General features: G+C 41.4%; 1 protein-coding gene across 1 annotated transcript in view; it reads left to right on the top strand.

Annotated features, from left to right (window-relative positions):
* dlgap3 (discs, large (Drosophila) homolog-associated protein 3) overlaps positions 1-27,749 on the top strand; it is a 135,208-nt gene that overhangs the window by 33,987 nt on the left and 73,472 nt on the right. Inside the window, exon 4 of the mRNA XM_053861761.1 lies at positions 19,962-20,079. The gene's annotated coding sequence lies outside the window, so the exon portion shown is untranslated. The remainder of the gene's footprint in view (positions 1-19,961; positions 20,080-27,749) is intronic.

The following is a 27,749-nucleotide window of genomic DNA, read 5'->3' as shown; positions in this document are numbered from 1 at the left end:
GTGGTCGGTTTTGCGAAGCATTATGCTCCAACTTTTATCGAACCATTCGGGTGCGGAGGGTGATCTAATTTTATGTTGCAATGACAGCAGGTTTCTTGATTAGAGCTTCTCTGCTTCACTTACCCCGCAGTGACATGAACTGCCACGACCTCCGCACTCAGTCTTATTTCGCCGCCCATCCCCGACTATTAATGTCAGGAGGATCCCAGGTGGGCCTTATCTTATATTAGAGACATATTCGCTTTGAAGTGCGCTAAAGCGAGAGGCTAACACCTGCCTCGTGCCACGACATTGGATAGGTGACTGGAAGCATTTAGGAACGTCTGGTGAATTATTTAGCACTCTCTCAGTCCCAGGGGCCAGTCTGCCATGGAGAAGTTTTCATTTCTCTATAATCTGAACCCGGTTGACTGACATTTTTATTCATATGATTTAAAGGGTGTCAAATTTGACAAGTAGAGTTGGCGATTTGACCTGGGCTCCGTTGAGGAGAACTTTACTTTCAACGGAAATCTCTTGTATGTTTCTGTCTGAGCCACTAAGTTGTGATGGGCTGAAAAGGTTTCATGAAGCATTGGCCTTCTTTTCAGAGGCCACTAGATGGCGCTATTGGTTTTGAAATGATGTTAGGTTTCATTGAATTAGTTGTTCAAGTCCTAATATTTTACAGCGGACAGTGCCATCTGGTGGCCTCTGAAAATCAGGACACTGTTTCATGAAACATCATCAACATTTCAGTACTGTGTTATGAAACATCACCGACCCATCACTGAACTATAATCTCTATGAAACCTCCCCATCACTTAGAGCACCACCTACTGAGCTTTGAAAATGCCAACACTGTTTCATAAAGCATCATCAGCCCATCTCTACAGAAGACTGTCATTGGCCTCTGAATCTCATGAATCTGTGATGCGCGGAAAATTTATCCATGTTTTTGCAATGCTTTATTTAAATAAGCTAAAACATTAAGGTACCCTGCAGTGTCGCCCCCTGTTTTACTTCCAACAGTCAGTGTCGGGTATATTTTAAATCACTGATCTGTGTTGCTATGTGATGTCACTGTGTCTTTTTATCTCTTCACTCTTTGGTGATCTGATCAACACTTGAAGAGAAATGATTCTGAAACTGTTTTTTTCTTTTTATTTTTTTTTTAAAGTCCAACTGTGGCTCAGTTGCGACTGACAAGAGATTAATGTGCTTGTTCTGAATGAGGTGTGTCATCCTGCTTCCACGTTCCATATAATAATGCGCCGAAAAGGTCACCTTTTGGAATTAGATGAATGCAAAAGAATTGCTGTTTGTGTCTGCCACGCTCTCAGGCAATATGTTCTGAATTTCAATCTAGTTTCCAGCTCCATTTACATCTCTGAAGTGGGCTTTGCCTTTGACCAGTCACATCAAAGGTGGAGATATGCCATTTTTTTCTGAACATACTATAAAATGTAGTTCATATTATTTATACATTGTATGCTAAGTAAGTAAATATAGTGCTTCATTGGGCAGCATAATGAAAACACACAGGGCTCTTACTCTGTATATTTCAGGGGCTTTTTAAATGAACCTGGAGTGGAGCACTGAAATGTATTTATTTATTTTCAAATGACGTAACGGCAAAAGCCTTGTCCCTGACTGTTGCTGGCAGATGTGAAAGACCGATGAACTACCTTTAACTCACCTGCTGATCAACATTTTGAGCACAAGTCTCGCTCTCATCTGAACAACTTGTCCACTCTTTGGCTTTTTTTTTCCCCCTCTCCTTAACATCTTTCTTTGAGAATAAGTGTTTTACCAAGGTGACAGCCGCTTAAATGCCGTGGCTTTGTTCGAGCAAAATTGTGATCGAGCCAGAGTTTTCTGCACAAATTTGCGTCTCAATCTACCCAAAGACATTTTAAACGTACTGGGACAAACTGAGGTTGTGGACATGTAAGCTGTAGTTGTGATGTATTTATTTATTTATTTTGTAGGTGCATATTAACCCATACATCATTGTTAAATGCTGATCATATCAGATCATATCTTGAACTTTCAAGAGGGTTGGATTTATTTGAAAGGTCTGGACTTATTCGAAGGCAGTAGGCACTGCTAAAGTCCATTTTTACTTCCCTGTTCCAACCTTCGTAAAAAGCGTCAACTGCCATGTGAATCTAAAATTTTTGAAAACATCTGGAGTGGAAACCTTCATAAATGCAGTGCCACACATCAAATTAAATGTTATAGTTGCTGCATTCAGCAAGGTTTTTCTATTTTTGCCACCTTGAAGAGGTATACTGGATATAAAGGTGTCTGAATTAAAATGATTTAAAGTTCATTTTTCACATCTTGTACACAGAAGGTCTCATCTTTTTGATTACAAATTCATTGTCAATCCATGTGATCGGTATCGATGATCGGTATCAGTGATCGGTATCAGTGATCGGAAGCAAAAATCCTGATCGGAGCATCCCTAATAAGTACCATGAAACTGTGAGAGTGACAAGATTTGACCCAAGTCGTCCAAATGGTGAGGAGAACCTTTCTTCGGTTTGTCTTTGAAATGAGGAAAAGAAACTTTTGGTCTACCTTTTTCCTGCTGCATGAACCTTCATTAGCATAGATATAGCCACTGGGCAGGAAGGGCGGCAGACTGCAGCTGGCATGGGGTGTAAAATATAATTTTATGAGAGAGATAGTTGTGTTTACACTATTCATATGTGCAAATTACCCCTTGTGCTCCAATGTGTGTTCCCCCTTTTATCCTATTCAATATTCATCAACGAAAAGTTAACTGGAATTAAAAAAAATTGCAGCCAACTGTAACGACTGTCTTTGTTTTTCTTTTGGTGGGGCATGGATGCTTTTATCTTTAGAACTGGTCGCTTATTCTTCATGTCGAAATTATGCCATAAAATGTGACTGCCTCGTCGCTTTGAAGAGAGCCACTTAAAGTGTTTCTTGTATGCTTCTTTTCTGTGAGTGTTCAGACCTTTGACATGAAGTGACAGATTTATTCTGGCTTTAGAACACACATTTAAAGCAGTCAATTTTCGTGTATGTGATGTAGTTTCCAGATGTATTCAACTGCTTCATATTTTTTTACCCAATATTATTGCCCTACATGAAAAGAGGAGCTGCTTGTCGAAGAACTTGCGCTGCAGTGAGGCATTTCTAACTTTTGGTTGCAAGATATACACACATTTGTCCCCTAAAGTCAAAGTTAGACTCCTAAAACAGAGCCTCTTCCACTATATGACTGGCTGGGGTAACAATGGATAGCCAGCAGAAGCAGTAATACATTTTACAAGTTCTTCTTTAATAAGTAACTTCTGAGTGAATCTCAGAAGAATGTCGTCCATGAACATTAAAGGTGACTCTCTTACATCAACCATCCATATTTCAAAAGGAATATTTTCAAAGAGATGATGAGGCTTCAGAGTTTCTTCATGTTTTTTTTTTCCTGGATGCAAAAAGTTGTGCTCTATCCAGTTAAATAAGATGAATATATACTGTACAAGTCAGCCAATTTGTGTACGTTACAGCGCACTTGTGATCACAAAGTGCAACCAGGAGGTTGATGCTTTTATGTTTTATCGTCATGTCATTACCTCTCCGCCCCACAACCAACCTATCCAGACATGTCTAGGTCTGGATGTCTTACCCTCTTCTGTGTTTATTTCCTGTTAAGCAAGACAAATGAGGATCGGCAGAAGTTTCTTTGTGATGAGCAATGAGAGATTGAAGAGAGCCCCACGACACATGTGGCATCGACAGGTGCTCTGGACTCTGAGGGAGAAAGGAGTGTGAAAAATTGATGTGGCCTACTTTACCGCAGCGGAGCAGAGAGCGGAGATGGAGGATGTTGAGTTGGAAACATGATAGTTTTGACGTGCGCAAATCATGTCGTATCTTTTGGTCTATTTCCATTTGCATCACGTCATCGAATCGCTGTGGGTGGGTGCGGGCCTCCTGCTCAGACTCCAGAGCTGTGCCGCGTCTATTCTCCTCGACAAAGTTCATTTTGGCACAGCCCTGCTGCAGAGCACGGCTCTCCGCAGATCTGTAGCTCTAATTGCTATTTTATGAAGCCGGCTGGAACATTTTAACTGAAGGCTGAAGTTAGGGGAAATATTAGACTCTATTCACGGTGCAGTCATCAGCTCTCAGGGGTACAAAGTTTCTCTTTTGTGACTGATGCTTGATGACCTGTGTCGATAGCCACGGTGTTGGGGCTGCGCAGTGCAGTCATGAATTCATATCCCAGTATATTTTTGGCGGAATGCTGATGTAAAACATTTTTTCTTTAACAATGCAAATGTACTATAAGTGAAATAGTTCGAGAAATAAACTGCAATTTAAACAGACGTAGCTCACACTTTGTCCTGCTCTTATATAGCAATGAAAAAAAACAAACATACGTTTGTATCTCTCACCCTAAACCTAACCATCCAAAACGCATGGTTAACCTTAACCAGGACTCTGAACCAAACACAAACCTTGTTTTAATAACCCACTTATTTTGATGTTCTCAACCTCAAATTGAGGCTAGGACTTGTTTCCAAGAATTTGTCACTAAATATACAGTAAATATAACGTGCTGTTCACTGATATCCGAATATTTCAGCATGACCCATAATTTTGCGATTATTGAGAGAAGAATGTGCCATGTTATGACGTTGCCAGAGAGCAACAAAACAACTCACTCAACTGACAGTTTCCTTGCTGTTTTCCATTGGGATTAGCTTACTTTATTATTTGGCGCCATTTTTTGGACTACAACGTGTACATGCGATGTGTTATCCAGTCTAGTCATCGTTTATAGCAAAACCTGTTTCCATTTTGTTGATACACAGACAATTCCACCTCCTTCAAGCGTAGAACCTTTTGGCAAATTTTGGCCTCTTTTACAATTTCTAGTGTTATTAAAGAAAGTGTTTATTTTCACTATTTGTGAAAATTTAAATCTGAATAGATGTATGGAAACCACACTAGAGTAGACCAACGTTTGTAAACAGTGGTGACATAAGAATAGGTGCGAGCACATTTTGGCACTCTCACTCCCAAAGCGTCAAATAGCGACGACGGTGAAGTGAATTCGTGTGCTATGTTGACGCAGAAGTCAGCCTTCTCCTCCAGGCTTTCAACTGGAGTTCTTTATGAAGAATATCCTATCACTGTGGGGAGCGTGTCACGTAAAAGGAAGACAGAGGTTGGGGAGTGTGGCGAAGTCAAATGGATTACAGACTCGTACAACATCAGTGCTCGACTTAACATAACTGAAAAGTTTACCAAACTATAGTCCAAGGATAGAATACTAGTAGTGATCAGTGACCATGCCGCAACCTAACCTGTTTAGTGATGAAAGCCTTTGGTCTTTAAACAAGCGTTTACTTACACGTCTATGTAGAGGGAGCTACTTTATGACCTCCTTGACAAAGACGTGTTACATGTTTATTTATGACGTCTTCTATAAATCTTATAAATCTTGAGATGGATTCAGGGGCTGCAGGAGCAAACTCACACAATTTTTACAGGCTCCTCGTGCCCAAGTTTGTGCTGGTACTGCAAATAAGGATTAGTTGTTCTCCCACCTATTGATACAACTGACTAGTGGCAGCTTTCACAGAAAGGCTTTTGCTGCGCTTCATCCGTTATTCTGAATACAAACTGGTGCCAAGTATCAGATCCATTGTTATTTTTTCCTTTGGTATGTGCTTTCTCGTGTGTTTTATTTATTTATTTTTTTCCAGTATGCTTTGATCCAAGTGACAAGCTAACCCGCGCACATTCGCTAGCAAACAGATGCTGACCTGAAATGCGCTAGCAGCACTAACATGCAGTGGCTTTATTTAAAATACAGGAGTAAACAGTGGTTGTTCATCATGAAAAATGTATTGGTATGATGGTGCTGCGTCAAGTCCTTATCAGCACTGACAATACCCACAATGTTGGTTCATTTCCCGTCTCCAGTTCTTGTTAAAGCGGACTTCAACTTTCCTGGGGAACTTGCTGCTACTTGTGTTCGGCAGTTGCACAGGATACTCTTCGCAGCAGTGTTTGACCAAGTGCAGCCCTTTATCGGCGCTGCTCGCGGTTAAACAAGGTGGGGAGAAGCAGCAGTCCCTGAAGGAGTCAGCAGAATGGAACCCACAGCACGTTAATCAACATTCCCAAATTCTGTGCGGGAACAACTAAGGAGCGATGCAGCTCGACCCCGCTTCCTCCAAGGAATATCTTAATGACTGAAAAAAGGATTTATGAAGCTTTCGGGTTCTAACCATGCTGGGTGCTTTTAAAAAAATATGCTGAGAAGAAGCAGGACATGGTGCTATTTTGTCACCGCGGATGAGATCGGGGTTATCTGTGTGGTGTCTGAAAGAGCTTCATCATACTGTACATTGTGTATTCAAAACGTGAATCCTATTTTAGAGTGCATTTTTTTGGGTCAGTCCATCTGTCTTTGCGCTGGCTACTTTTTCTGAGGGAGCTGGGCATGCTGGGTAATTGAAAGGGGTCAACTGGCATAATTCAAGCAGATGGCCACTGTGTGGGGACGTCTTGCAAGGCAGGAATCAAACAACTGTGGTCACATAAGCCCCACACAGAAGACCGACAGCGTCATAGATCCGAGTAGATTTAAAACAAACACCTGTCAATCATGCTTCCACCCTAGTCAATGTATTTGGCTCTGCACTTCTTCACGTCCCAGCAAATGTCGCTGCTTGTTTTGTTTTTTGTTCCTTTCATTTCCCCTTCTTGTTTACTCCTCTCGTCGGCCGTCAACATTTTGGTTGCCCTTTCATCTTTGCCATTGGCATTTGCTGTGACAGATGTCACCTAGAAAAAAAAGCCAGGCGGAGACGTTGCACTGAAGAGATTGATGAAGGGAAGTTGTTGTCGAAGGGAGGGAAGGAGGGTTGTGGAGACCTACATAGGCTGACACACATTCGTGATTTGATCAAAATGAGGGTTTTGTCACACACTGACAGCACGTTATTGGCAGGATTAAGTCCTACAGATTTTCGAAAAGTAATTACATTCACCTCCACACGTAAAAAATAGTATTATGTAACCTTTTTTTTCTGCTGACCTCCATTTGATATAACCAATTTAACTGGGCACTTTCAATGAAATTCAACTTTTATTGTTCCATGATGGATAATGGTTTTGATTTTTTTTTTATATCACACCTGTATTTTGGTTATATGGATACAAGTGACTGAATTGAATTTTCTTATTGGGTGGCGGGTGTCTGAGGAGTTCTGTCACTTGGGAGCGACTCGAAGTAGAGCCACCACTTCTCTTCCTTGAAAGGGGTTGGTCGCGGTGGTTCGGGCATCTCATGAGGACGCCTCCCTTTGGAGGTGTTTCAGGCACGGCTGACTCGGAGGAGACCAAGGGGTCGAACCAGGACCAGGTGGAGGGATTATATCTCTTCACTGGCCTGGGAATATTCTCTGAATCCCCCAGTCAAAGCTGGTGGATGTTGCCCCGAGAGAAGGGCGTTTGGCGTGAGCTTTTGAAGATGCTGCCCCCGAGACCCGGCAACTGAGAAACAGATAAGGATGGATGGATGATCCCGCATTTCCTTTCTTACCTTCATAATGTGCTGTAAATATTCTCAAACAATTCTGCATTCTTCCATGACCATAGGTCACGTTTTCACTTTTCACACTTATGAAAAATAAATAAATAAATGAAAGAAAGTCTACCTTGCAGTTTTTGGAATTCATTTTGGGTAGTTAGCTTCTCGTATACAAGGACTGGTCTTTAAAATCCGAGTCCGAGTTAGTGTTATTATGGACGCCCACTCTCATAAGGTAGTGATGAGTAGCTGCAGTATCATGAAACAGTATTGCAGGGTAAATGAAACAGTGACCTAATTGTCAGACGCCACTAGATGACGTGAGGGTTCATTGAATTACTTGCTCAAGTTCAAACTTTTTACAGGCAGACAGGCAGTGCCATCTGGTGGCCTGTAAAAATCAGGACATTGTTTCATGAAACCTCATCTATCCATCATTACTGTGAGGATTCCAACCAAGCAGGTCATTATACATTACAACATATGTGGTGTTTCCTTAGTTATTGTGCGGATCTATGGAGGAACACAGGCCACATGCCTTATCTCTAACCCTGTGCCTGTAACATCGATGGTACAAAACAAGCCTTACTCACGTTGAGTCTTAATAGATCCATAACTGTTGTCAGGATGGATAGTGGATGTTTTATTGCATGTATTTGTGCGTTTCCTTATTTTATTATTTGTGTGTTTGAAGCCTGTGTTAAGTGGTCCTCGTCTCCTCTGAAACCTCTGACTCTCTTGAAAATGCAGGAGTTCCAGTGTTAGCAGTGCATTTTACCTTCTCTCACCGGGCAGTCTGATTCACTCAGTCCGTGTTCATAAGTTTCAGACGTGGCTTCCTCTGTCTCTCTCACTTGGGATTTCCCTGTCAGGCCCAGAATTGCTTACCTGTGCACACCCAACAACGATGATGGAAGGGGCTCAGCCATGCGTTCTGACTTCGATTGGAACCTTGTCAGGTATTGTCAGACTCTCACTGTGAAAGCTTGGAAAACTGCCTCGGCCCTCATACAGACAAGGGATTATCTGGTTATTGACATTGTCTTGTACCCACCATGTATGTAGCTTGTCACTGACACGTCAGCGACAGTGTCATTTTGGGTATTTTTTTTCTCCCTAGTTACACCGTGATGCTTCATGATGTCACCATGACCACATAATCTGCATAAAACAGTGCTAAAATATTGAAGGAATCTCCTGAAATCTGTCTAAATGGAGCATTAGGTTGCATTATATTGGTCGAAGTCTGTAGTGCACTTTCCGCTCAATTCTTTTCATTCTGGTCATTATGATTTGTTAAAATTATTTTTTTATGATCATTAAATATGTATTGTATATTCCACAATATAGTGTGATGATGTAACACTTTCTCAACAGGAAAGAATAATATGTTATTCTACCTGACAAACTTGATCTAATTTCCGTTTGTTTACCCCAAACATCTTTTCCTGCAGTTATTATACTTGTGTGAAGTATAATAACTGCAAGAAATATGCGTATGTGCGCTTTGGCTTCATGAATCACACACATGAGTTCGTCCACGTAACCCTCAGGATTGATGGAATATTTCTGGGTTGGTCCTGCATGTGGAGCTCTGACACTCTCTCTGGAGTGAAGAATCGTCACGCTTGCCCTCTGTGGAACACAGTTGTGTTCCCAACATCACAGACTGTGTTCTGTTGCATTTTATTTTGGTGGAATTGTGAGCATGTGATTCGTGAGAGCGAGAGCACGCCTGAGTGCGCCGAGTTGTCTGATCGGTTCAGAGAAACGCATCTACCAAATATATATTATGACAACCTGTGTCCTCCTGCGCCCCAGTTCCACTGCAGGCAGAGGTGAGAGCCAAGGGCGTCAGTTGTTTGGAGAAGTGGGGGGTGAGGCAAGAAGATTAGAATGGGTTTTACTTTATACTAGGCTGCAATAAAAGCATCTGCGACACAGGCTTATAACAGTCAAATATAACCTTTATTTTTTTTCTTCTGTATATATGCATACATTCTCAACAATCCGTCTTCAGTGAGACTTACTTTTTGTCCAGTTCAGGCCACCATAGATCAAGCAAGATGCGCTACCTCCTTGAGCAGGCTGAAATAAACAAGCCATATGTTTCATTTACACATGACGGTCCACGGGAACGTGCACGTCATTCACTGCTTTTCTTAATTTCTCTTGCTTGCTCAGGTGTAGCGCCAATCTTAGTTGTGTGCAGATGGTGTGTTCAGGAGTATCAGAATTTTCTATACCGCTCAAAATATAGGATAAAAATAGGATGGCTTATCGGATTTACGTGTGGTGGAGACAAGTCAATCCTTGCTAAAAAGTGGAGGGACGACCCTGCACTAAACTGATGCCTATAGTGCGAGTATGTTTTGTGCTGCGACCAACACTTTTTTACTGCTCATGGTCATGAAAAAAAAAGGTCTAAGATGTGTTCATATGGCAATAAGATCAACTGTAGTTGTAGTGAGTTTTCTCCACGGGGACCGAGTCGAGGCAAGTGCCTAAACAACTGAATGCAACAGGAAACCAGGACAAAAAAAAAAGTTACCCAGCTTGTGATGTGTACAAACAAACTTTGGAGTAAACAGAATGTTTCCCTGTGATGAGTAAAACTTATTGGAGGTGACTTTCCAGTCCTCATAAAACGGTGCTTAGGCGGAGGGATATGGTTCGAGAGAGAGAGACTGTCCTGTCTGTTATTTGCTGAGCCTCATTGATAAGAAGACATCAAACAGCTTAATGTTCTTTTTAGTCGAACCAAGAGGATGTGGGCTCATATGGAGGACAGTGCCATATTTGCTGTCTCATTCCTTTAGAAACTTCAACTCATCTATTGCTTGTCATGACTGTACAGTGGAGAAAATAACACACTCACCTTTTGGGGAACAGATCGCAGAAAAAAAAAGAGCGTGAGAAGTTTAATTGGCCAACATATCCGAGAGGGAACAGAGTGTGAGAGAAGTGTGGAAAGATGCAGAGTAAGTGCATCTCCCCGCAAGCTCTTTCTGATGTTCAAGGTGTCACTGCCAAGATGTGTTCCTGTCTCATTGTCACTTTCTCTGGTGTCTCCACTGTCACACAGAGAACGTGCAAAAGGTGTGTCACTGCCGGTGCTACTGGATTAGATGTGGGAATATTTGGTGCCAGACTGTCACGCAACACTTAGTCAGAGTGTGTCACAAACAATTCAGGGACTTGGGTGAGTCTTGTACTTTGGAGATGGAATGAAAGGCTCAGCAACATCTCATGCACAGGCTCTCTGCCACTCAGAAACTCAAGCTTATAGTAAAAGGAATGGTGACATACTTCGATATAACCTTTCCTGTTTTGTATTGTTCAAGCTCCCTCAGATGTTTTGCTGAAGTGTTCAAGCATTCACTCAAATTCTTTAGGTCTGATTAGCTGCTGGGGTGGTGGTGCCAATCCCAGCTGCCACTGGTGAGCGGTTGGAGAGAATTTGGACCAGTTGCCATTTCATCTGAGGTCATACAGAGGTTTTCGTGCCCTCCTACTGTCTGACCTCATTCAGGCCCTGTGACTGCAAAATGCGAACCAACCGAATAGCGCCTCCAAAAAGGCTAATCTTTGTTTGCCTTCAATATACTTTCACAGTAGATTTTCTTACTCTCTGGTCCACCATTTTGAGTTTCCGCTAACATCAGACATGCCCCCTGCTGTTTGACACACGCAACAAGAGTCACCAAGGGTGATTTTAATTGTTTAAGTTGATGTTTATTTTTTTATTTAATTTTGTGTATATATATATATATATATATATATATATATATATATATATATATATATATATATATATATATATATATATATATATAGTTGGGGTTTTTTTTGGCCGATACCGATATTTTAATTGTCTCAAAAAGCCGATATATTTTTTTGATCCTTCAACTAAATTACACAGAAAACTCACTGGTTTTAATATTAACACACAGCATCAAATAACAAAAATATTGAACAACACTGTTAAAAAATTGCAACTTGAAAAATGCGACTTTAAAAGCCACATAAATGGCAATACAAAAGGCAAAGTATTTAATATAAAATAAATAACTCTTTGCATTAGTTTTTCCTGTTTTGTTTTAATTGTAGGGAAATCATTAGTTCCAGTCCCATGTAACTGACTTTCTGAGTGATTTTACAGACCAAAGTACACACCCAGGTCCAAATGCAGCCCTCCACTCCTTGCTTGGCAACATGAGGGTTGCATTAGCAGCAGAGAACAGACGGTTTGTAAAACAAATGATCGACAAGGACAGACAAGAAAATGCTCTGGGATTTGTCAGCTGCGAGACAGATGTCGTAATTCAGTGCTGTTATTCGTTCCTAGAAGGATGAAGAAGTTAATGTTGACAAGGTTTGTCTCAACATCCCCTCTATTGTCGAGCATATTCAGTCTTTCAAAGCGGCAGATTGATGGACAGTGTCGTGGCTGCCGCGACATTAAACAGGACAAACGAATGGGAGCGGACGATGAGCTTGGGGACTGGCCACGCATCCGTTGTCAGATGTGTTCGGTAAACTGATGTAAACCAAGTTTATGTGTTTTTGTCTGAGTGAGCATTTCTGAGCCAGCATGAAAGGGTAGGAGGGCTCCCTGAAGGAAAGATCTCATTCCAAGGCTGCGCCTGTCGATATTACTGCAACAAATCAGACCTCCCACACCGCTGAGACGCGCAAATAATACACACTCGCACACACCCGCACACAGTCTCGGAGACTCCATTGACTCGGAGAAAGTTTTATCACCTATCTGCCCCATAAACCTCCGCAGTTGTAGTCTCGAGTGGCTGCGAGTAGTTTGACTGATCCCAGGCCTTTATATGCACACGCACATGTTAGCGCCATGCTCTGTTTGCTCTGTGCTGATACGTCGCTCTGTGCATGGCTGAGTCACCGCTTATTTGCTCAGTTGGGGAAACAGATTGCTCATGATCAGCATGTCAGCGTCCCTGTAAACAGAACTCATCAAAGTGAAATCCATCCACCTTCCAGTTTTGACCCTGCTGCCTTGTATTCGCTGATTTGCATCTCATCTGAATGACTGGTGAATCCAAGTGAGACTCGGCTTGTCTTGCGCATTTCAGAATCTCTCTTCTGCCGTGAACAACATGACAGTACTCCCTGCACTTAAACACAGTTAAACCAACATGATGAGGGAACATATATTACTACAAATAAATCATTTTTTTATGTGTGTTACCAGCATATTACCCTGTTATTAACCGCTATTAAGTACTTGCTAGTGTCTTGTTATGCTTGACTACATTTTACCCAGGAATGGTCACCAAACGTTCACTCTAAACAGCATCATAAATAGTGATGAATTAATAGTTAATATTTGTTTCCCAATCTAAAGTGTCACTGTAGGCATTATTAAAATTATTAGTGGTTTGGTAACCACAATAAAATACTTGTTTTTTGTGTGTTTTGTATGAATAGAAAAAATAAGTTTCAAATGAGGATCAATAATTTGAAAGCAATGAGAAATATGACGATGGAAAAGTTCTAAATTCTCCTCACATCTTAAAACAGGAAATTTTGTGGATGTGAAATTCAAAATTAGAAATGTGAAAAAAATAATGGAATAAATAGATAAATATGAGAAAAGGAGTCATTCATATTTTAGTTATTTGTCTTTGTGATATATGCGGAGCTACAGTTGCAATGAAATTCTATGTAAAATATGTGGAGTTGTAGCTCTCCTGGTCAGCTGGGGCTGGTTGCTGTCACATGAGTGTCAAGAATACCCATCCTTTCTTTTCCCCTTTGCAGCATCATGTTTGTGACTCAACAAATCACAGCAGATGTTTGAGTCTCTGCAAGTGCATGTGTGATTCCTAAACAACGTTTAGCAATTTATAAAAAAAAAAAGATAAATGAAAAAAAAAAAACACTTTTTTGGCAAGAACAAAACAACCCCAAAAATAAAAATAAATGAATTAAATTGACAGATATATAGCTTCAATTTTACAACTGTGAACCCTATACTCGCCCTGCATTTCCAAATATGTGTCCACTTAAAAAAATGCAATTTGGTTCGACCTGCGGAGACTCCTCTTCCTGAACGGCTGTGTTTGGTTCAGAATACATTTTAAAATTCTTCTGCTCACCTCCAAAGGCATCCATCACCCTGCTCCCCCGATATCCTTTAGTGATCCTTTTTCAAACTCTCAGGTGGTCTTCTGCTGTCCTCTCTTTCGTTCCTCCTGCACATACATCCATATATATATATATATATATTCATTATTATTACATATTCTTCATCTTTCCATCCTTTCTGAGAAAGGGAGTGCTTCAGATTTCCGTATCACCCATTCCTAGAGGAGCCAGGAGCTCATGCGGCTACAAAAACAAACAAAAAAAACCCCTTCCAACTGCTGTTTGAAAGTTGCTTTTGAAACTCTTAAAATACCATCTTAAACAGAATAATTCATTTATCAAGCCGTCTCATTGCCAGTTCTTTGTTAATATTCATGAATGCGCTGCTGTAACATCAATATGTCCGGCCGGGTGCCTGTTTCCGTGTATGGCTGCGCCACCCAGGGAATAGAGCTTTTGACTCCAGGCTGATTCATGCACCGAAACAACACAGAGTTCAAGGAATCATAAACTCGGGAGGAGCTCCCTTACATCACTTTTATTCTCCCTGTCTCGCTCCTGGTCCGGCAGAACTTGATCCATGAATAAAGAAGTGGCGCGGCAGCCTGTGGGAATTGATTCGGCTAAGTAGCCATTTATTTTAATTAGCTAATGAATAGACTGGTCAATGAGATGGCTGCAGTGCTGGTTTTTACTAAAGAAAGCAGCATTACAGCCACAATTACTGAGTCGCTGTTCATCTAGTGGAATGGATTTTACTTGATACCTTCGCCTGGTGTGCCGAGAAAATGAAATCCAAAATATAAAAGGCCGTTGGGAAGTTACGACGCACCATTTGCAGCTGTCTAAAGGGTGGATTTCACCATGCAACACATCTCGATCAGAATGAGGTTACGGCACCAGATGTTGGTCAGCGCTTCTTTCTTTTTGATACCTTCTTGTTGCACGTCTTAAATATATTCCGCCAACATTTATGAGCATGGAATGAACTTGGAATCCAGATGAGACAATGTCAAACACCGACTGTGAGGTTATAAAGCAAATGAACCGCCCTTAATGTTGCACGGAGCAGAAGAGCTTCACAAGGAAGTAGTGGAGGGCAAACAGATCTGGAGCAAATCTAAGCTCAAGCAGAATGGAAAGCAAAACAGATGGTTTCTGCGCTCATGCCTGAGGTGCTCTATACTCAGAGAAATCACTGCAGGGAAAGTAGAAGGATGACGAGTTTAAGCTCACATCTGCACTCGCTCTCTTATCGTACTTGAGAAGTGCGGAGAAGAGAGAAAGCACTCGGCGGTTTTGACAGAAATCACAGACACTGAGCTCCATCAGCAGCGGCCTTGTTCGGAGAAGAGCTGACAAATGGCATCTCTCATCAAACCTTTCCACCCTATGTGACATTGTTTTACATATTTGCTCTAAATTCTGAATCCATCTATCATGTAGATGCATGTTCCGTGGCTCTTGCGTTCCAAAGCTACTGTTCACCAGTCTTTGCTCTCACTTCCCATTTCGCTTTTACATCATGTAAAGGATGACAATAGTGAAATAAATAAGGCTGTGCTGCAGGTATGTGCCGATACAATACGTATCCCAATACCCGAGTGGTGATACGATATATCGTGATATATTGCGATATATTGCGATACTGTAAGTTCAGAAATATATTGTAATATTTGTGAACAAGAAACATTTTAAGCAGGAAAATTAGATCTTGCAGTACAATATAATGTGTATGAAAGCATAAACAGCTCTCATAACCAACCATAATTTCCAGCCTATAAGCCGCTACTTTTGTCTCGCGATCTGACCCGTGCAACTTAAACAATGACGATGCTCATATATGGATTTTTACAGGTTAAAGAGCGTCATGCTGCCAAAATATTGAGCCTTGTCACATTGAACCGATGAAATCACAGGTGTTTCATTTATCTTAAAGCGTTCAAAATGTGCGGTTTCCGCCTGCATGTCAGCAGCTCGGCCAACAGAGCCGATCTCCTGGAGGACCAGAGACAGCTGAGACCAACTGTGGTGTTGAATGTGTGAACTTCGGACACATGAGCAAAAACAATGAATTTTCAGGAGCTTTAGACTGTGTCCCATGTCTCACCGTAACACTACCACTTAACACTCGCACTTGGTTTTGAGGGCCCTCCACTGTGAAGTGCCCTCCGACGACGAAGTGAAGTGATTGACTTCCTGAAAAAATTGGGACAATACTTCATGATTTGTTCACTTGCATCATTGGCTGCTGTGCTGTGTTTTGTTCGTTGCATATCGAGTATTGGAGACGTTTTGGAAAATGCAAGCTCCAACATTTTTGTGACCACTTGCATCGGCGCTGATAATCTCACTTGGTTTGGAGAACCAACAGAGAAGAAATGGGCGGAGCCGATGCCGGCTTTGCCGCTATGTTGTAGTGATAGATCTGTTAGAGGTATGAAGATGTTAGCATAAGCCTGGATGCTAGCTGACTGTTGTTTGTTTAGAAGAAATAAAAACATACTGTTGCACATACATGTTGTGTTGTTCATGTTGTCGGACACGGTCGACCATTTGGGTTGCTAACGTGTGATACGAGAGAAAGTCAACAGACGGAAGAGTAGTCCTTGTTACTAAAATGTCCCTTTCGTCCTATCCAACATTGTTTTGAAATAAAGTACTTTGGTATCCTGGAAATCTATCCTTCATTTCAAGTGGTGAACGGCAAGTGCGCTCTGTCTTCGCTCGGAGTATTGGGACACGCTACACTTAGACGTGAACGCGCAAGTGTGAGAGTGTTAGGGTCAAAAACTAGTGTTAGGGTGAGAAATGGGACACAGCCTCAATGTCAATAAAAGATGTGAGGAGTTCATGATTCTTGTTCATGACTTTGCCCAGTTTGTTTCATGGGACTGTCTCGATGCTGGACCCCATTTTTAGTAATCCTCATGCACTGACCTTTCTACGGTGCAGACAGTTCCACTGCATGGCTCATGTATGACCGAGCTCTGTATTAAATATCATTAATATAATATAATATAATGAAGTATTGGGATATTTCAGAATAAATGTTGATACTATATTGCGCAAGTTTCGCAATACTTGATGGCATCGATGTTCTCCCATTAGAAATGTACAAAATGGTAGTGAAAAATGTTTTCGGTTCTGAGGCAGGAGGAGCTACCTATATAAAGTGTCAAGCACAGTCATTCCTGTTGGTTGATTCTCTGACATGCGTTGTTGCACCTCTGAATCATGAGGTGTTGGACTAACAGTTGTAGCTCCCTCTTCACACCACAAAGCAGAAACAAGCCTGTATCCACACGTGAGCTGAGTGAACGGTCAGTGATGGATGAGTGTGTGACGCTGCTGCGCTGCCTTCGGTTAAACAACCAAAGAGTGGACGGACACACTTCATTGATTTACCGAGCACAGCCCCACAGCAGACTCCCGAAGAGGAGAGTCGACTGTATAAATATAAATGCCCTGTGACCTTCACCACTTAAGCCGCGGTGCTTTTCGTCACAATTATGGAAATATCAGACCACAGACGGCTGTGGCTCAAAATCAATTACTCCTGTTTTACTCCCCTCGAAACTCTCACATCACACACAGTTCATTGCCTCTCACTCGTTCATTTGTGCCTTAACTGTACGCTGGGCCAATTTGTCCCGAGGATGCCCACTTCAAATCGAACACCTGCTTGGTTCCTAGGTTTTGCAGTGTTTTTCTTACCACGAAATTAGTTTTGTCAGAAAGATTCGGCTCCTTTCCACAAGGCAAGTCATTCGGGCTGGAAGTCTGACTCATTATGTAATTCTGTAAACAGCACTCCGATTTTTTGGACAGAGGAAAGTGAAATTGCAAACAGCGGTTCGCACAAACCAACACACTCATTTCAACATCTCATTTCATTTCGAGTGTTTATGTGCTTCAGTTATGGAGTCAGTGATGTGTTACGTTAACCCAGAAAAGTATGATCGAGTAGTCATTCAGAGAACATGGCACCGATCGGTCCATATGTTTGGGGTTGATGGAGAATAATGGAGATGGATCAAGGGAGATGATTGGAGGATTGAAGGAGTGCTGAAGAAGACAGTCGGGTCGTTTCATAGGACAGTCGTGAGACCTGCCATGATATATGGTTTGGAGACAGTAGCTCTGACATGAAGACAAGAAGCAGAGTTAGATGTGTCACTGGTGAAGATACCGTGGTTGTCATTGGTGTGACCAAGAGGGACGAGATCAAAAAGAAGTGCAGTTATTGTGAAGGTTTGAAATAATAAGGTCACATGAAGAAATTTAGAAATGGAGATACCAGATAGAAGAAGAGGAGGCGAACAGGTGAGGTTCATGAGGTAAAGGTGGGGACAACAGTGGAGGAGCCTGACTTGCTGCTGTGACCCCTGATGGAGATGTTGAATGACCATGGACATTTTCAGGCAGGGGTCGCCAATATGGTGCCCACGGATATCGGGTAGCTTGCCGAGACCAAAGGAGTAGCCCCTGTTTTTCATCCAATAACTATCACATTATGCTTGATCTTGAGTTTCCATTCTTGTTATATCATCTATGTTATTTCAGAAGTGTGTCACACAGTCGGATCACACAGTGCCCTTGGAGTAGCTTGCAGTTGTATAAAGGATGGTGACACCTGTTCTAAGGTATTTTTATTTTTTTATAGAAAATCATTCCACAAAGTTCACTTTCTACATAAAGGATCCTTTTACCATTCGGACACGAGCAGGACAACATGTCTCAGGTGTTTGTTTACATGAAGATGGAAACCATAGAATACAGAGTCTGATGCTGTGTTTATTGACACTGTGACGGCATCATCGAACGGGGTCCAACAATGCCAGCGTTCTCACTGTGTAAACACCCCATTTGAAATAGTGCCGATGCCGCAGAGTATGTGCTCGTGCACTCGGCATTCATTCTGCTGAACTAACAAGGAATGATTTACTCCACCTCTGCTGGAAATGGTTTTATTAAACGTCCAATAGAATAGAATAGATTTGTACAATAACATAACTTTTGTTGAATAAATAAATAAATAAAGAGTACTAGGGGATATTTATTATGCAATAAATTATTATTATTATTATTATTATTATTATTATTATTATTATTATTATTATTATTATTATTATTATTAATAATAATAATAATAATAATAAACAACTTACTCACATGTATTCGCATCATATTAGTCTGTAATTTATTATAATAAATTATTGATCAGTGTCTTCTTAAGACTGACTGGATTTTACCCTGCAATAGTCAACGAAATTTCACTCTAAACAACACCACTATGAACAAGTTTTTAGTTTATGAATAGTTAATATGTGTTGCCCAATCTGAAGTGCAGTCATACATTTCTACAATTCTAGACAGTGAAATCTGCAGTGTCGGTTGAAGCTGGGCGATTCATTGGTGAAAGTGACTCAGAGCTGGAGCAAAACTGTTAAGATGTAAGAGGAATCAGTCCAATAACTGCCAGTCCTGCGCTTTTTCCAACATTGTTTTTGGTCATATGAACGTCACTGCTTGGTTCATCGAACAGACATTCACTAGGTTTATCGCATGCCAGTCATTTGCACTGGCTTCCATTGCCGCATTGTTGCGCAAGAAAATCCAAAACGTTGATCCGGTTGCAATTTAATGGTCGACCTCTGACGAAACTAAAACATCAGGAGGGAGCTGTTGGTCTTTTGGTCTTGACTGGAGTGCCTCCCTCAGTGCCATTCTGGATGATCTCACTGCCGTGAGACATTCTTCCTCTCACTCTACCGTTCTGTGGGGTTGCTGGGGTTAGTCATGCCCAAACGCCGGCAGACAGCTTTGCCCTTTACAAAGAAGTATCAATGCTAATTAGCGTCTATGAGTGTGTCGTTGGACTCAAGTATGTGTGTGTGTGTGTGTGTGTGCTCGCAAAGTGTTTGGCACTTTGACCAGCCATGCATCTCAGACACAAGAGAGTGTTAGCCGGACTCATCATTACAATTTCACAAATGTGCTCCTTCATCTTGAGGGGCCACTTCTCCTCTTGCAAATGTCAACAATTGATTTAGCAATGATCTGTTCATTCGAAAATGATTTGTATGGATTTATTCCTGTCTTTTTTTTTTCTTTCTATAGTTATTGACAATGCGAGTCATAGTACTGTGAATGGGTGCTTGACTTGAAACTCCGATAATAAAAGCGCTAGTGACTGAAGTTCACTTGAGAGTGAAATGTGACTTGATGTAATTTGAATAGATAATGTGACTAACCTATTCTCTCGTTCCTTTAGAACCCTGCCACGAGCGCCCGAAGAATAAGATATGGCTTCGGAAAGAATGGTGTACCTTTTCTGAAATTGAAGTTGAGTGGAAATAAGGACACGGAAGGCCCACCAGTCTAGCTCCAGGGTGAGTTTCTTTCGCAGAGAAAAGATGATTGAACCCGCTGCGGCGAGATTGTGTCTGGGTTTATAGAGAAATATGTCCAAGTGGCGCTGAGACCTCTTCAGAAAAATATCAACTTCATTGGATTACAGTTGATAGTAAATACATTCTGGCTCAACAATAGCAATCCATTTATAAACCTGGCACGGTCACAGTTGGACACCTTCAGATCGTTCGACTCTGCCTTTTCCAGCTGATAGTGAGATTGAGATTCTGCTCTTTTGGATTTAAGGTGGCACTCATTTCGTCAGAGGAACTGGATTCAGTTTGAAGCTGTTGGAATACTGAAAACTGCTGATGCTCAGCTAAAGGATAAAAGAGACAGGAGCAGAGAAGGGCTCACACTAAGCCTTCAAACTCTTTATATGTAGATGTTGACAATGAAATAGGTGGATTGGAATTGATGGATTGTCTAAAGCATTAGCAACAGGATTAAGTATGAAGCTACCAAGACAGTTTCAGCACCCACCTTGTTTACTTACTGTATGACCCTGCAATACCATCAATTGGATTTTGGAAAAGTGGGGATAGAATGTAGGATCTGACTATGTGAGGAGATTGTATGGATTGTCCGTGTTGCGTTCTAAAAAGAACACTTTGTCAAAAGTGCAACTTTGAATTGTTTTTAAACCTGAAGCTCCTCTCACTTGACCACACACGTGCACTGGTGGTGGAGTGTCCCTTGTTTGAACAGCGACGCCAAAGACTGTCTGCACCTTGATGTGTCATTTCAAACACTTTTATTTACACTCAGAGTCCCTCATTATTTCACTGTTGGCTTAAAACCAAAAGCAGGACCAAATGAATGTGCTACAAAATGTGGCCACACAAGGAAGGGCTTGTGTTATGAAACCAGCGGATGTAACACGTGTTAAATGTTTGTTTACAAACTCCCCAACACTAAGATAAAATCATACCGTGTTATTCCGGAACTGTATGCAAACTTTGATATTTTGTCATGTATCACAAGGCATATTGTCATTGCAACTAGTACTGCAATCACTAGTCATATATACATACATACATTTTCAATTGTCCAGAGCTTAGTCCTGTACTGGGTTGTGGGGAGTGCTGGAGTCTATCCCAGCAGGCGGATACCTGACCCTGGATAGGTCGCCAGTCCATCGCATCCGTCGGCTAGCTGTGATGTCATCACTCTCTTTGCACAATCTTCCACAAAGGGATTAATGTGTGAGGCTTCTGGACCACCACAACCCAAAACATTCAACATATAGGACCACACCGCACACATCAAAGAGACATCAAAGGACACATACTTTTCACACCACATTTTGAGCAATTAAAATTCAAACAAACTCTCAATAGAGCAAGGCCATTATAAGCTTTATTATTTTTTTTATCTATCTGAATTTATATTCTGTTGAAAAGTGATTGTCGTGTTCGCCAACCTGTGAATGTCGTGTGCTGACTCGTCGACTAGGTTGACTGTCAAAATAATCGCTGTTGCTGCACTAACCACAACTATTCATAATGAATTTGTCCAGAAAGTTTCTTTTGCCGAAATTATTTGCTTGCAAAGTACGCGCCTGAGAACTGATTCGCTTAACTCTCCGCCCAGGAAGGCTCCACCTCTCCCCATAAATCCCCCTGTTCATCACCATTCGTCTCCTTTTGGAAACTCAGGGAGAACTGGGCCTGCTGGGCAGACTGTTAGAGGGCTCCACACTTATTCATAGAACTGAAGTTACGTTCAGTAACTATTATTTCTATGTCATACGTGTTTCGCCCTCCAACGGGCTTCACTATTGGTTTAACACCTCAGCGAAGCCTGTAGGGATGAGTTCCCTCCCAGCATGGCCCTCCTCTATGTGAGTGTGTGTATTCCAATCCAAGTTTATTCCCACAACAGTCTGGGCAAACTTCCATATAATGTTATACTTCTGCCACCAAGGGTATTTGAGATTCCTGGAACTTAGTCTGTGTCAATAGGTCTCTAACCACCAGTCTGATGATGCTAAAAATGCAAGACATGTGAGACAACTTTGGGAGGCGTTGGTGGCTGATGAAGCTTCACTAAGGGTTTGTGACAAGCTATTATTTTTTAAGTCTTTCTGTCATGGTGGGATAGATGAATATCTTTTTAAAAGCATGTGAAGCTTCCTGTAAATTTGGCTGTGGTTTTGCATTAAAATTGGTATGTCCAGTTCGGCAGTCAAGTATATCGGTTTGACATTAACTGACAGAAATTCCCATTCTAGCGATCAGTTTGAATGTCCGTTGCACAACTGAGCAAATGCGTCGTAGATTCAGGGTTGGTTTGACTTAGGTGACTTTGAAGATTCTGTCAGTTCATTTGGATTCATGAATGTTCTCAATATGTTCCCCCATTGATTTTCATGCTGCTGCTCTACTGGTAACACAGTTCTTCTTCCTTCCTGTGTGTGCGCTCAAATGCTGTTGCCACCTCCTGTCTGCCAAAGCTCATTGCCGTCAGTGATGTTTTATCGACAGAAGGCTATAATACATTGTATAATTACAAAGTAAGAAAATGTGGTGATAGAATTACGCATTTTTAAACTCACAAGTCTTGCAATCTTTCAGGGTTTGTGATTCGATACGACACTTACATATGGAACTCATGCTTCCATATGAATTTTTGATGCGGTAGAGTTCCCAAGAGACGGTGATAGGTTGAGTTTACACACCAGGAAACACAAACACACACTGCTGGCATTCTGCCTTAAGACCTGCAGGCATGAGGGGATTGAAAAGGTGCCAGAAGAAGCACAGAATGGGAGAGAAGATAATATATATGTGAGAAAGAGGGAAGTGGACCCTCCAACTAGTGAGAGAGGAGTATGGCCAATGAAGCCAGTAGTGTTGTGTGAGTAATACGGCTTGACATACATAACTTTTCTGCCAGAATCCGCTATGAGCCTAAATTCACTTCAGAATATTTTGCAGCCTAATGAAAGAAAATGTTTAATATACAAGTTTATTTTTTTGTTCTGTTTTGTTTTGTAGTTTTCTGTGACCTACATAGGAAATAGTTTGTTCACACTTTCTTGACTGCACCATGAAGTCCATTGAATTTGTGCTTGTGTCCCCGATTGGTTTTGCAATTGAAATATTTATGTCAACAATCCTTGTTAGGTTTTTTTTGACATTTTTGTTGGTATGTTAAAGCTCTTCAGAATCAGAAACTGAATCAACTTTATTGCCATGGTCAGTGGGGATCCCACCAACTAGGAAAGTGCTTTGGAATAAAATAAAATAAAATAAAATAAAGAAGAAGCTGTTCCTGTGACGGGAGGTTCTGGTCTGGATGGACCGTAGCCTCCTGCCAGAGGAAGAGGAAAAAACAGTCCATGTCCAGGACGAGAAGGGTCAGCTCTGATGCGACCTGCACGTCTCTGGCTCCTGGAGACATACAGGTCCTGAAGAGGTGGCAGGCTGCAACCGATCACCTTCTCAGCAGAACGTACAATGCGCTGCAGTCTGCTCTTGTCCCTGGAGGTGGTGCTGCTGGAGGAGGAGAGGATGGACTCGATGGTGGCTGTGTAGAACTCCACCAGCAACTTCGTTGTGATCAGAATTTTTATTTTTATTTTTATTTTTACATCAATGAACCACTGTTGATGGACAACTGTGCTGTGTGAAATGGCACTTTAGGGGATGGACAGGTTGTGCAAAAGCGCCCTGATAGGTCATGTGCCCTTTGCCCAACAGTAACCTTAGGAAACGTCAGAATCGTCGCTCTTCCATTCCATCCATTACATTGCAATATAGTGACAGGTAGATCAGGTTTCATGAAACAGTGTCCTGATTTTCAGAGGCTACCAGATCGCACAGTCTGCAGTAAAGTGTTTCCAATGAAACCTCACATCACTTCTAAACCCAGAGCGTCATCTCGTAGCCTCTGAAAATTCTCTCTGTTTCATCAACCCTTCAGTACTGTTTCATGATACCTCATCTACCCATCTCTCCTGCGATCCCTTTTATTCCACCATCATTATTGAATGAAAGCCTCTATAAAGCTTTTCTCCGTGGTAACGTTTAGACACGTCGTCGGCATGAGGACTTCATTGAGTGATATCTGCCACCTGGCATTTCTAGTGGGTGGCTGAGTGAGATGGAAGCAGTTATAAAAAGAAGTATTTACTTATGGGACGCTGAAAGACGCACTCATGTGATCCACTGCTGTATCATACCGTGACTGATAGGAGCATCAGAATGTGACTAGCGAAGGGGAACGGGAAACTGTGTCTACAATTTTTCTCGCTGTGTCCCCTGTTCGAGTTTAAATGTCTTGCTTGTCACGAGGCAACCTGTACCCTCTGCTCCTCATCTGACGGAATAATAACCCGACTTCTGGTTCTGTTGTTTTGCAAAGGGCCATTCTCTATTATAGATATTGTTGTAGCAGAGAAAAATGAGTTATGACACGCTGAGCTTCTGGTGTGCAGCTTGCGCTGAATGAATTAATAAATCTACAAGAATAAGAAAAGATGTTATCTGCACTGCTGGTTACAACGTCTGAATCCATGAACTTCACAGTGACGGACTTATTTATTTATTTTGGAGGTCGTGCGTTCCGTCTTTGCATGCATCAGTATTTTTAGAGATAGTGTGTGGATGTTTGTCTTTCAGGATGTGCATTTGTGTAGCTGCTTTCCATTCTCATGCAAAATGGATGTGACTGAGTGCTCTGAGTGGACAGGAATGGAGCGTGGGGATGAGAGCGGGGCAGAGGGGGGATGGACGGCTTCAGTATTACGCAAGGCTGCATCGCGTTTCCCTCGTCTTCTTTTTCAACAGTTTATGGGTAAAAAAAAAAAAAAAATGTCCTGTCATTTTTAGTGGAGTGGAGAAAAGATGTTTTGCCTGCAAATGAGAAGTGCAGGAGTTTTAAATCAGCAGTAATACTCTCAGATCTGGAGAGCGGGCCGGGACACAGATCAGGTCTGACAGTGTTCTCTAGGCAAGTGTTGCACTTGTTTATAATATCTGAAAGTAACTGCTTAGAATCCCAAATAACTTTTAAAGCAACTGCATAAGCACTTGGACTGTGATCTAAAACTGTACGTGGATGCATGCATATACATCTTTTTAAGTCATCTGCCATGCGTGAAAAACAAATTCACTTTGGCTCTTTTCTTTTCCTCCAGAGAGTGTACAGACGCGCTATTTCAGGTGCATGTCTCCAAATAAGCACAAGGGATAATGTCTCTTGCTCCCTCCAAGTGTCGAACATTTTGAAAAAAGCTCTGAGTGGCTGCTAATCCGAATGTTGTCTTTCCATTATTACAAGTAGTCACAGTGTCTTTCCATCAGATTAGTATCAAATCAAATCTCCAGATTTTTTTCTGCTACCACAATTCCACCACAACCAGCATTGATACTCACATGAATACTGGCTTATTACACTGTACTTATACTCATCAAATACTCACTCAGGACTGTACTTGATTCCTAGTGTTCCCGCACTCTAGTCCATGGATTTGGTGCATTACAGGCCTGTCAGCTCTCACACAAATGAGGGTAGTTACAGGTATGTGTGACAGGCAGGTCAGTACTCCAAGGCACCAGGAGATGTTCAAAACCTCTCTTCACTGAATTACATTGGATGTCAGTTGCTATATATAAAGCCCATAAAGTGTCTCTCCTTAGTGACAGTGCCTAAAAGAGCGTTGTTGTGTCTGAAACACACATCCGTTTGAGGGACTTTAAATAGCAGCTGACACATTGTTTCATGTAGAATGAAAGGAGAGGCTTGTCTAACCCAACCTCTGTCTTTTTTTACACGCAGCAGAAGGCACCTCTGTGCCTTTGTCCTCAGTATAGGACGTCAGACTGTTGAATTTGTGATGTTTATTTTATTTTATTTTATTTTTTATTTTATCCAATGTTGCACTTCCCCATTACCTTTAAATCACACAGCGAATTGGGCTTTGTTCTTCGCTGCTGTCTGGAATGGGAAAGTGATGGCTCTATTGCATATTGCAGTACCTTCATATCAGTTATGAAGGAAAAACTTAACAGTATAGTAGAGGCATACAAGCCTGTATGAATGGGTGACATGAACTAAGAATACAACCATTCAATGGACTAATAACATTCATATCATGTGGTGAAACTCTTTCCACTAGTTTCATTTGCACTTCGAGGAAAAAAAAAATCTAAAAATGTATACAGAAAACACATAATAATTACCCTTTAAATGTCCCAGCGTTGGTGAGTTGCATCATTCATAAAAACACAAGACGACTGTCTGTATTGTTATGTCCTTCATCTTTTATCTTTCACCGCAATGTAAAATCTTAGAGAAGGTTGAGACTCATAAGGCCATTTCCCCATGTCGTCTATGAGCTTTTTAATAACCGAGAGATGAGGTGGAATTCGACGACTGTGCTGTTGAAGGAGCAGTGAAGACATGATTCAGCTGCGTTACCTTTTCTGAACTCATCACCACAACATGACAGGCAATGTTCCTCAGAGACTGATGATGATTCAGTTAAAGAACATAAATTACATGCAAATATAAATAAGATGGTAAACAGCTCTTTCTTATTCTGTCTGGTGTCCTCACTTTAAGAGCAAAAATATTGTCGCCGTGATGGATTATCTTCCATTACATTTCATTATAATAGGTGAACACAAATAACATCCGACTTAAAAAAGTTCCCTTTCATTATTAATTTCCAAATGATTATTATCCTGGAGTCAAGTCAGAAAAAAACACATTCTCACGTCCAAGGCGTCAGTGGTGACTATTCTCAAGTGGACTTTACACAGGCAGCCTTTCTCTTTGCATGGTGATGCAACAGGCTTTCACTTTAGGGGCATGCTCCACCTTCAGCAGCATATCCTGATGCCATAGACAGCATGTTGTGTAAAATAGAGACAGAGGTGGGGGTAAGGGTTCAGCCATGCGCTGGCGCTCTGTTCCCTCGGAATAAATAACTGTGTCACTTTGTATATGTAGCACTTCAAATGATCACACGCTTGTCACTGTGCCACATAAGATGCCGTAAACTACTGTTGAAGTAGCGATGAGTGCAACCCTAAGACACGTCCTAACCCCAACCCACATTTTGGAATTTATTTGTGACTTATTTGTTCTGTTTCTCCTGTCCTTTCTGTCCATTTTCATTGCGTAGTATATGAAAGTTATTCGTACCTGTTATGCTGTGCATATGGCAATGAAACTCGCTTGGAAACTTGAGCATGAAACGTTGAACATGAAACTTCATCAACCCATCACTAGTAGACATATTTGACCCCTCACTGGATTTTGGTGGCAAAAATATCTAAATGGTAGTTTAAGAGTGAGAAGCAAGGTTCACTTTTTGTATCAGAACTTCATCAGTAATGAATCTTCAACACAGTGGCAGACATGGTTTATGATTCGGGTGATGGAACTTTACCTGGAAATAACGTCGCGAACTGAAAAGTGGCCATGAATTTCACTTCATTTAGAAATAGACCCTTTTTTCCTCGTCGCCTTTAAATGAAAATGATTTGAATCACCAATGTTAGAAGTCGAAACAGCTTCAATTACCTGGATTACATTTTGTGAAAGGGCAGGAAATTGCAGCTCGCTTAAATAACCACCATGCAATTTTGTCCTTTAATGCAATGCAAGTGTTTGAATGAGTCACCATGTCTTATTC

The sequence above is a fragment of the Synchiropus splendidus genome, chromosome 4 (assembly GCF_027744825.2).
Source record: "Synchiropus splendidus isolate RoL2022-P1 chromosome 4, RoL_Sspl_1.0, whole genome shotgun sequence".
NCBI lineage: Eukaryota > Metazoa > Chordata > Actinopteri > Syngnathiformes > Callionymidae > Synchiropus > Synchiropus splendidus.
Note: the sequence above shows the minus strand (reverse complement) of the source record. Positions and strands in the feature narration are given on the sequence as shown.